Source organism: Bos mutus, chromosome 15 (assembly GCF_027580195.1).
Source record: "Bos mutus isolate GX-2022 chromosome 15, NWIPB_WYAK_1.1, whole genome shotgun sequence".
NCBI classification, from domain to species: Eukaryota; Metazoa; Chordata; class Mammalia; order Artiodactyla; family Bovidae; genus Bos; species Bos mutus.
In genome coordinates this window covers 5050400-5061648 of record NC_091631.1, presented here as the reverse complement: position 1 = coordinate 5061648, position 11249 = coordinate 5050400, and positions in this window count along the sequence as shown.

Sequence of the window (11249 nt, the reverse complement as noted above, 5' to 3'; positions counted from 1 at the left end):
TGCCCCGCACCCTGGGATTTTTCGGAGCCTGCCTGTCTGTTATTTATATCCACTGGAGCGGTCCAAGAATGTTCTGAGTCTGACCTAATCGCCACCTGCTCGGTCTCCCGGCCCCTCCCGCTTCCTCCTGGGCCCGGTGACCCGGCGGCCGTGCCCTCCGCCTGGCAGGCGAGAGGGGGCGCAGGTCTGCGCGGTCCGACGCCCAGGGCGCTCAGAGGGTCTGGATCGCGCAAATTGCTGGGGGCCGCAAACCCTCCCGCGCTCTCGGAGGAGTGCGCCCCCAGGGGACGGCGTGCGCGCTGGGAAGCCGAGAGCCAAGCTGTTCTCTCTCTAGCACGTCCTCTCGGTCCCCACGCCCCCACCCCCACCTCTACTCTCCCCGAGGAGTGTGAGTCCCTGTGCACGGATTTTTAAACGACAGCTTTAAAAATAGCAAAATTATGTAGTTTCTAAATCCCCGAGGAATCACGGACGCGTTCTCTGCGTAGATAAATCCGCTCATAAAATGAAAAGGGGGCTTGCAGAGAATGAACGAGGATAATTTCAAACCGGCATCTAAGTCTCTGAGGACTGACTTGCCCCGCAGTCCTCGTGGGAGGGTGAAACGGCCCGTGGGGCACCCTAGACAAGCCGCGTTCGGCCCCTCGCACCTGAGGAGTGGATCCTCGCCTGGGCGCTCGCAGGGTGTGAACCCAGCAGGAGGTAGCTCCCGAGACAAGTTTCAACACCCACTCTCTTGGGGCTTGGACAAGTCCCTTTTCTCCGTATCTCTGTTTCCACCTCTATGAAACACGACATGTGACTGGGCTGACCTCCCAAAAGGGCCTGTGCAGCAGCTAATTAATGATTGTAAAACGACTGCGAATGAGAGGAGCTGAGGTAACATCTAACGACAGCCATACTGTTTTGTATTATTTAAAATCAGTTACCATCCCACCTAGTGCCCGGAGGGGCTTTAGGCACCTGGACAGAAAGTGTGAAATCACAAGAAAGAAATGAATTACAGGAGCCACCTATCAAAAACCCATTAAAAATAAAGGCTGCAAGCCAGACTCTGGGATCTAGAGAAGTCTCTCTAGAAACTCAAAAAAACAGGGCCATTTGTCAGACCACAAAGAGAAGGGAATGCGGAGTGGAAAACATCTGGCATCCCTCGGGTTCAAATCTGGAGAAATGCTGCAGCTGATCTTCATTGCCCCTAAGGTACTGTAGGGAGAAAAAAATAACCCAAAACCCAGAGCATAGTGAGCTGCTTCAAGGGTCAGAGGAGACAGAGCTGACCTTGGAAAGCCAAAGTCCTGCTAGTACTGCCCCAGGGTTCAGATTTCTGTGCTCCGCAGCCAGAGCCCCTGAACACTCACGGGGCTCCATCAGTGGGTTCCCAACTTGAACAGAGCTCAAGATGAGATGCCCAAGGTCAGGAGGACCAGATAGACAGAAACCCAGAGGGGCAGCTTGGCTCCTGGCACCAGGTGGCAGGTTGGTCCTCAGCCCAAGTTCACAACACTCACAGACTCACTCCCCTTGAGTTTCTGGAATGTCCTAAGGACTGTTCCTTTGTTTGTTTATTTATTTATTCACTCAGCCAATCAAGAAAACATTTGAATTTTTGCTTTATGCTAAGCCCTAGGCTGGGTGTTGGGAATACAAAAACAAAAAAGGCAGAGTCCGAGGTGTACGTTAATGATACAATATGCGCAGGAAATGCTATGGGAAAACAGAAGCAGAACAGACCACCTTTCACCGGGCGATGACACTTGACTGGTCTTGATGAGCAAGAATTAGTCATGTGAAGAGGCATTCTAGGCGGGAGCATCAGGGTGTGCCAAGCGCCGGAGGTGTTAGCATATGACATGGTGACCCAGCAATTCCACTTTTTGGTATCTACCCCAGCCAAACGTGTACAAGTCTAGGAAAAGGTCCGAGGATGTTTGCATATAGTATTGTTTGCAGTAAGGGAGAAACTTGAAAACAAATGGGTAGTGGTTGGGTGACATCCCTGGGGGTCCAGTGGTTGGTTGGGACTCTGCCCTTCTACTGCAGGGGGCCATGGGTTCGATCCCTGATCAGAGCAATGAGATCCTACATGCCATGTGGTGTCGTCAAAAAAAATTTTTTTTAATGAAGAAAAAAAAAAAAAGAGGCCATTGGTTGAATAACCTAAAGTCCATTCATGCTTTTGGATTACTCTGCAATAACCTAAGAACAGGAGAGATAAAGATATGTTCCTATATGAAGACATCCAAGATACTGTTGCATACAAAAAAACAAAGTGCAGAACACTCAAAAATTCAAAGAATATGCACCAAACTGATTTTGGTGATTTTCTCTAGAGAGAGGCTTCCCAGATGGCTCAATGGTAAAGAATCTGCCTGTCAATGCAGAAGACGCAGGAGACACCAGTCTGATCCCTATGTCAAGAAGATCCCTTGGAGTAGGAAATCGCAACCCACTTCAGTATTCTGGCCTGGAAAATTCCATGGACAGAGGAGCCTGGCGGGCCACAGTCCCTAGGGTTGCAAAAAGTTGGACTCAACTGAGCATGCACACACACTCTAGAGAGAACTGGTGAAGGAGATCTTTGTAATCTTTGAAAATTAACGATGGGTATGTACTTAAGCGTAAATTGTATAAACAGTTTTGTTTTAGGAGATGGTGATGAGTCGTATTGTCTAAAATGGTGCTGCTCCTTTCACACTTCTCATAGACAATCTCACTGTGTGGAAGGAAGTGACTAGATCAGATTTGTCCTTTAAAAAGATAACTCTGGCAGCCCTTCAGAGTGTAGATTGGAGTGGGCAGAGGGCTGCAGGCAGGACTGATCTTCTCTGAAGGCTGCTGTTTGTCTCTGTGGCCTCTGGACATTGCCCCAGCATTCCAGACGGGCAGCTAAGTAAAGTATTCTGGTTCAATAGCTATGTTTTTAAGATCTCAGGCAACCCCAGGTGGAAAAACTGGTCCTAGTTATTGAGAAGGGTTAACCTCAGTTGATCGTGGAGGGTGGGGCTGGGGGGTGGCTGTTTCTGGGCTGAAACACAGGAAGAACAGCAGATGGATGGCATTAGAGTGAAAAATGTGCGGCAGATTTCAGAGCGGGGACTATAGAGAAAGCCTCTCTGGGGTCAGGAATTTGCCTGGGGCAGAGTCTTTGGAAGGTACTATTGCACAGTCCACATTACAGCTCTGCAGGCAAGGGTTCTGCTCAGGAAGCCTGCCCTGCTTCATTGGGACCCTTCCCCAAAGTCCACTGGGGACCTCCTTTTTGGTAAAAGAGGAATTCTAGTGGGGGATCCATTCATTCAGCTGACTTTCAGAGAACGCCCGCTATGCCAGACACCATGCTGGATGCTTGGTCCAGTGCAAACAAAGCAGATATGTTTCCTGATTCTGTGGATATGATAGGATAGGATAAAGCGACCCCATGGACTCTGTGACCACATGGACTGTAACCTGCCAGGCTGCTCTGTCTGTGGGATTCTCCAGGCAAGAATACTGGAATGGGTTGTCATTCCTTTCTCCAGGGGATCTTTCTGACCCAGGGATCAAACCTGAGTCTCCTGCATTGCAGGTGGATTCTTTACCATCTGAGCCACCAGGGAAGCTTCATGGAGTTTCCCTAAAGTCAAAAGCCTGCATACACAATTAGAAATTGTGATATGTGTTTTAAAGGGGAATAAAAAGGATAGCATAAAAAAAAAAGGATAGCATATTCAAAAGCAGAGGCATTACTTTGCCAACAAAGGTCCATCTAGTCAAGGCTACGGTTTTTCCAATGGTCATGTATGGATGTGAGAGTTGGACTGTGAAGAAAGCTGAGCACCGATGAATTGATGCTTTTGAACTGTGGTGTTGGAGAAGACTCCAAAGAGTTCAAGGAGATCCAACCAGTCCATTCTAAAGGAGATCGGTCCTGGGTGTTCTTTGGAAAGAATGATGCTAAAGCTGAAACTCCAGTACTTTGGCCACCTCATGTGAAGAGTTGACTCATTGGAAAAGACTCTGATGCTGGGAGGGATTGGGGGCAGGAGGAGAAGGGGACGACAGAGGATGAGATGGCTGGATGGCATCACTGACTCGATGGACGTGAGTCTGAGTGAACTCCGGGAGTTGGTGATGGACAGGGAGGCCTGGCGTGCTGCGATTCATAGGGTCGCAGAGAGTCAGACACGACTGAGCAACTGAACTGAACTGAAAAAGGATACAGTGCTATGAAAGAAGAATAACAGGGGAAGCATAATTTCAATGCGTCAGAAGGTCAGAGGACACTTCTCTCAGAAAGTTTAAGCTTCTCTACCCCTAGAGGCCCAAAAGACAAATGAAAGTCAGCTAGGTAACGATGGAGTCTAGAAGATGGCGTTCCAGGCAGAAGGACTGATGTGTGCAAAGTCCCTGTGATGGGAACTTGACCTGGGAAAGAAGGGCAGAGTGGTGAACGAGAGGGCGAGAGGGCGAGGGTGAGGTAAGAGGGGCAGGCAGCTCTCAGACACTGCAAGCTTTGTTTTATACTGAGTGCAGAATTTAAACAGAAGAGAGACCTTGAAGATCTTTCTGGATGTTGTGTGAGGAATAGATTAGAGCAGGGGATCAGCAAACTGTAGCCTGGATGGCCCATAAGGTAAGATTTTTATTTTGGGGTTTTTTTCTGTTTGTTTGTTTTCAAAGCTATGAATCCTTTAAAGATTATTATTATTTATTTATTTGGCTGTGTCAGTTGCAGGATCTTTCCTTTTGGCTTGTGGACTCAGTAGTTTCGGAGTCAGGGCCTAATTGTCTGGTGGCATGTGGACTCCTGACCAGGGACTGAAACTGCAAGGCAGATTCTTATTTTTTTCTCTTATGGTCAATTGATTTTTTTCTTAATTTTTAAACACCAAAACCATTTTGTATTGGGGTAGAGCCGATTAACAATGTTGTAGTGGTTTCAGCTGAACAGCAAAGGGACTCAGCCATGCAAGGCGGATTCTTAACCACTGGGCCACGAATGAAATCCCTAAGACAACTTTCACTTAATTAAATGGTTGAAAAGAATCAAAAGAAGAATACTCTCTGTGTTACATGAAGGTTAGAAGGAATTCAAATGTCAATGTCCATAATTTCAATTATTTATTGAAATTAAAATTTTCCATAAAGTTTTATTAGCACACAGGCACTATCCTGAACCTTACTGATGAGCCCGAGACCTGGGAGAAGGAACAGAAATGGTGCAGAATGGGAGCCCTCTGTACTTGATGTGAGCCCGTACCAACCGGGTGGGAAGCGGAGCTTACAGAGTGTCTATGGAGTTGCAGGTGATCTGCTGAGCATCTGGTCACCCCAGCCTCGTAACAACCCTGTCCAGTTGGATTTATTCTTCCCATTTAACAATGGAGGGAAGAGACTTTGAGAGGTGCGGGATCTGCTTTGGGACACAGCTAGGAAGTAGGAACCTGAGGGCTCACCAACAGCAGGGAATAATTTTTCCCTCTTGGTGATACCAAGCACCCACAGCAGAGATTGGATATATTAGCTTCTGAGGGCTGCCGAACAAAAAACGGTGACTTAAAACAGCAGAAATGTCTTCTCTTACGGTTCTGGAGGCCAAAAGTCCAAAACCAAAGTGTTGGTAGGGCCACACCTCCCTCTCCAGGCTCTGGGGGAGAAGCTTTCCTGGTCCTTCTGCTGGCTGCCGGTGGCTGCTGACAACGTGGGGGCATATTTGGTGTCCCCTGGGCGACAGCCATATCACTCCAGTCTCTGCCTCGATCTTCACATCATCCTCGCTATGTGTCTGTCTCTTTGTCTTCTTCTCTCTCTCTGCCTCACTCCTATAAGGACACTTGCCACTGGATTACAGTCTAATCAGATAATCCAAGATGATCTCCTTATTTTAAAATTCTTAACTACATCTGCAAAGACCCTCTTTCTAAATAAGATATCATTCACAGGTTCTGGAGATTCAGTTCAGTTCAGTTCAGTTACTCAGTCATGCCTGACTCTTTGCGACCCTAGGGACTGCAGCACACCAGGCTTCCCTGTCCATCACCAACTCCCAGAGCTTACTCAAACTCACATCCATTGAGTCGGTGATGCCATCCAACCATCTCATCCTCTGTCATCCCCTTCTTCTCCAGCTGCCTTCAATCTTTCCCAGCATCAGGGTCTTTTCAAATGAGTCAGTTCTTCACATCAGGTGGCCGAATATTCAGGACTGATCTCCTTTAGGATGGACTGGTTGGATTTCCTTGCAGTCCAAGGGACTCTCAAGAGTCTTCTCCCACGCCACAGTGCAAAAGCATCAATTCTTCAGCGCTCAGCTTTCTTTATAGTCCAAGTCTCACATCCGTATATGACCACTGGAAAAACCATAGCCTTGACTAGATGGACATTTGTTGGCAAAGTAATGTCTTTCCTTTTTAATATGCTATCTAGGTTAGTCATAACTTTTCTTCCAAGGAGTAAGCATCTTTTAATTTTATGGCTGCAGTCACCATCTGCAGTGATTTTGGAGCCCCCCCAAAATAAAGTCTGTCACTGTTTCCACTGTTTCTCCATCTATTTGCCATGAAGTGATACGACCAGATGCCATGATCTTAGTTTTCTGAATGTTGAGCTTTAAGCCAACTTTTTCACTCTTTCACTTTTATCAAGAGGCTCTTTAGTTCTTCTTCGCCTTCTGCCATATGGGTGGTATCATCTGCATATCTGAGGTTATTGATATTTCTCCCATCAATCTTGATTCCAGCTTGTGCTTCATCCAGCCCACCGTTTCTCATAATGTACTCTGCATATAAGTTAAATAAGCAGAGTGACAATATACAGCCTTAACGTATTCCTTTCCTTATTTGGAACCAGTCTGTTGTTCCATGTTCAGTTCTAACTGTTGCTTCCTGATCTGCATACAGATTTCTCAAGAGGCAGGTCAGGTGGTCTGGTATTCCCATCTCTTTCAGAATTTTCCACAGTTTGTGGTGATCCACACAGTCAAAGGCTTTGGCATAGTCAATAAATCAGAAATAGATGTTTTTCTGGAACTCTCTCGCTTTTTCGATAATCCAACGGCTGTTGGCAATTTGATCTCTGGTTCCTCTGCCTTTTCTAAAACCAGCTTGAACATCTGGAAGTTCACGGTTCACATACTGTTGAAGCCTGGCTTGGAGAATTTTGAGCATTACTTTAGTAGCATGTGAAATGAAGGCAGTTGTGCGATAATTTGAGCATTCTTTGGCATTGCCTTTCTTTGGAAGCTTCAGCATCGGTCCTTCCAATGAATAATCAGGACTGATTTCCTTTAGGATGGACTGGTTGGATATCCTTGCAGTTCAAGGGACTCTCAAGAGTTTTATCCCACACCACAATTCAAAAGCATCAATTCTTCGGCACTCAGCTTTCTTTATAGTCCAACTCTTACATCCATACATGACTACTGGAAAAACCATAGCTTTGACTAGATGGACTTTTGCTGGCAAAGTAATGTCTCTGCTTTTTAATAGGTTGGTCATAGCTTTTCTTCCATGGAGCAAGCGTCTTTTAATTTCATGGCTGCAGTCACCATCTGCAGTGATTTTAGAGCCCAAGAAAATAAAGTCTCTCACTGTTTCCATTGTTTCCCCATCTATTTACCCATCTATTCTGGAGATTAGGATATGGGTATATCTTTTCAAGGGCCATCATTCAACCCTCCACACAAGGCTGGAGGAGCCCACAGCTGTTAGCCTTGGACATCTAGTACAATGCTTCTTGAGCTTAAAAAGCAGACTGCCTTTTCAGAGACCTTCTTCATCCAGTTTCATAAATCTATCTGCCTCTTTGCGGGATGGATCAGCAGCCTAAATGCTGTCAACATGAATGGGGTATGCTCTTCCAGATTGCCTATCTCTATGACAAAATGCTCAGATTCTGGGGCTTTCTAACACTGGGCAAGTCTAGCACAAAGAGGAATCACAGTTAACATGCCAGCGATGATGCCCACGCAGGGTGTGGAGTGTGGGTGAGGGTGTGTGTAAATCGGTACTAAGAACACCCCCTCCCCCAGGCTATTGGCTTCACCTGTAAGAACTACGGCTATCCTGGCAGCTTATCACCTTCCTTTACAAAGAGAATGTTAACTGCGGCTCCTCCGGTAAGTTTTTTGTCACATGCTGCTGGAGTTACAACGTCCTAATAACAAGACCTTGGCTCCTAGGGACAGGAGCCAAAGGCGGGCAGTGGGGACGGGGTGGGGAAGAGGGAAAAGTACAGAGATGTAAATGCAGTTCTCCCGGTCCCACCAGCGGGTGACTCATCCACTCAGGGAGAACTGGCTTGTCTGTAACACAGAGAGAACCATTTTTATTTCTGCCACTTGGGATTTTTGCAGTCCCTAGAAGAGACCTTTGGCTTGAGAAGAGCAAGTAGAAGGCATGGCCTGAACTCAGATGCCCGCTTTCTCATTCTCTGGTCCCCGCTCTTTCCATGATGGCTCAGTGACTGGTGAGAATTCTGGAGAATAGTCTCTCCACCACCTTTTTCAAACCTTATCAGTAAAAAACATGCTGCCAGGAGATTATATAACAACTTCTATTTGTAGAGTGCTTTACAGTTTGCGAAGCACTTTCATGTATTATTTCAGCACTCTGGCGAATGCCCTGCAGCTCTGGCTGCCTAGGGAAGTTTTCTGGCATCCTATGCCAATGGTATTTCATGACAGGATATTGATTTAGTGTGTGGATGGTGCTTCATGCCCCACAGCAGAGAGAGAAGGTAGGGTTTGGGGGTATTTACACAGCTGTCTGACACTTCCAAAGCTACCCCAAATTATTATATTTTTGAAAACTGATGCTGTTCCCAGAGAGTGGGAGTCATGCCCTCACTTCACATTATTACAAATCTATTCATATTTGGGCAGTTAAATATGTACTGGAGATGCCAAGTAACAAGGACCCTGGATGCTGTATTCAGTCTGTCTCCAGTCTTTTAGGAGGAATTTAAACTTCAGTCTCCTGCAAATGCTGCCGAATCCTTGAGGCTGTCATTTGCAAACCACTGGACGCAGTAACTGTGTGTGGGAAGCCTGCACACGCCATCCATGTGGATTATGGATGGTTTTGCAGACTCAGCGGAGTGTTTGGATCCACAGACAGCTTGATCAGAATCGGAGTCATGTATCAGCCTGCAATAGGAAAATAATCCCTACTAGATGGAAACTTCCCACAGGGAGACCAGAGTTGAAAGCAGTCCCTGGTTTCTGCGGCTTTAACAGCAAGACAGTCACAGGATCACAGATTTTAAAATCAAAAAGGATCTGAGAGACCCGCCTCCTCTCTCCCTTTCATTAGACGATAAGGCACAGAGAAGCGAAATGACAGCTCCAAGACCACATACGCAGTCTCAGTACAGTGCTCTCTCCACCGTGCTACATTATTTGTTCCAGAAAACACCTAAGCCACACATTGTTTTGCAGACCAAAGAAACTGGCTTTATTTAGGGCCATGCTCACGGTCTGCCAGGCTTCCAGTGTGAACGCGAGGCCTTGATTTGCTACCACCAGCAGCTTTTGAATGAATTACCTTGTGATGCCTTATGTCAAAAGTAGTGTCACAGATAGAACCCAAACATCTGTAAAGGGGGTTACCTGGCACAACCTCTCCACGGCATGAAACCAGAGCAATGCTGTGCCATTCACCCCATTATGAGAGGAGCCGCATCCAAAATATGTATGAAATAGTTTTGTCCACTGCGCACCCAATGGTTCATCAGATGGGAATGGACCAAGCCCCTTGTGAAACAGCAAAACTCAGGGTAAGAACGGCCCATAACACAACCTGAGGCAAAGTGCTTTACTGGTATGTGCAAGGTAGGTTTTCACTGCTCACATGTGGTTGGTTTGTTGTTGTTGTTTTATATCCACCATGGAAGACGCCTCAGTCCTAAACAAAGATTGTAGGAAAATCTGGTATTAAGCGGGACATTTCCTTTGCTCGTGAGTCCATTATGGCTAACAGTTACCTCCCTGCCATTCTGTCTTCTACTCCTCCTGCCTGGAAGGTTCTCCCCATCTCCCCTGCCTCAGTTTCCTCTCAAGATTTAAGTGTCACCTCTGGGAAGATTTCCTTAACTCTGTTTGTTCACTTAGTAAACATTTTTTGGCACACCCACACAGCATGTGCGATCTTATTCTCCAACCGCAGATTGAACCCCCTGGGGGCATTGCGTCTTAACCACTGGAAGGCCGCCAGTAAAGTCCCAACACTGTCCCTTATGTACTCCACTCCAAAATGAGTTCAAGTGTCCTTTTCCTGTGCCCCCTACCCCCCATGAATCCCGTGCTTCCTCTCTCACCCAGCTTATCACACAATACTGTAGTTGTATGTTTACTTGTTGATTAAAAGGCATACTCCATGGGGGAAAAGAGCATTTTTTTCCACTTCAGCATTCTTTTTGACTGGAATAATGCCAGGAACAGTGTGGGTTTTGATAAATGTCAGTAGGATGAATTCTTCTGCTTACCATACCACCTCCCCCTTTATCTGATCTCTCTCTCACTTTCCACAATCCTTTATTGACTTACTTTTCATATTTACTTGGCCGTGCCAGGTCCTACACGTGGCACTCGGGATCTTCAATCTTCGCTGTGGCACACAAACTCTTATTTCTTGACCAGGAATTGAACCTGGACCCCCTGCATCGGGAGCACGGACTCTTAGCCACTGGATGGCCAGGGAAGTCCCTGCACAGATCTTTAACGTGATCAGTTGTCTCCTCTTCAAGCTGCCGCCTATCCTGCTCATGAATATTCATGCCCCCAAGCCAAATACCATCAGGGACACACATGGAGTTGAACTCTGAGTCTACTGCCATTGCAACAGAGGATGCATACCATGGAGAAGGGCGGGACACCTCTGAAAGAAGGTGTTAGAAAGAAGTAGGAGGAAATTCCCTGGTTGTCCAGTCGTTAGGACTCCATGTTCTCACTGCCAAGGGCCCAGGTTCAATCCCTGGTTGGGGAACTTAGATCCTTCATGCTGCTCTGCTGAACCAGATGGTTTGGATAAGGGATCAGAGAAGTGGGCCTTTGCTCTGGATTGGAGGCTGTCAGGACACAGGAATGGTTCTATGATTGCATATGATTACATATCAATAAGAATGAAGCAAAGCTAAAGCTGTGATTAGCAAAGAATCTGCGGTTATTCATATTAGCCAAAATCATAGGGGAATGTTTGGTTCATTTCTGTGGTTTGGGCAGCGAACTGAACTGATCAAGATTACACAGGCCAGTAGCTGTGGCGCACAGT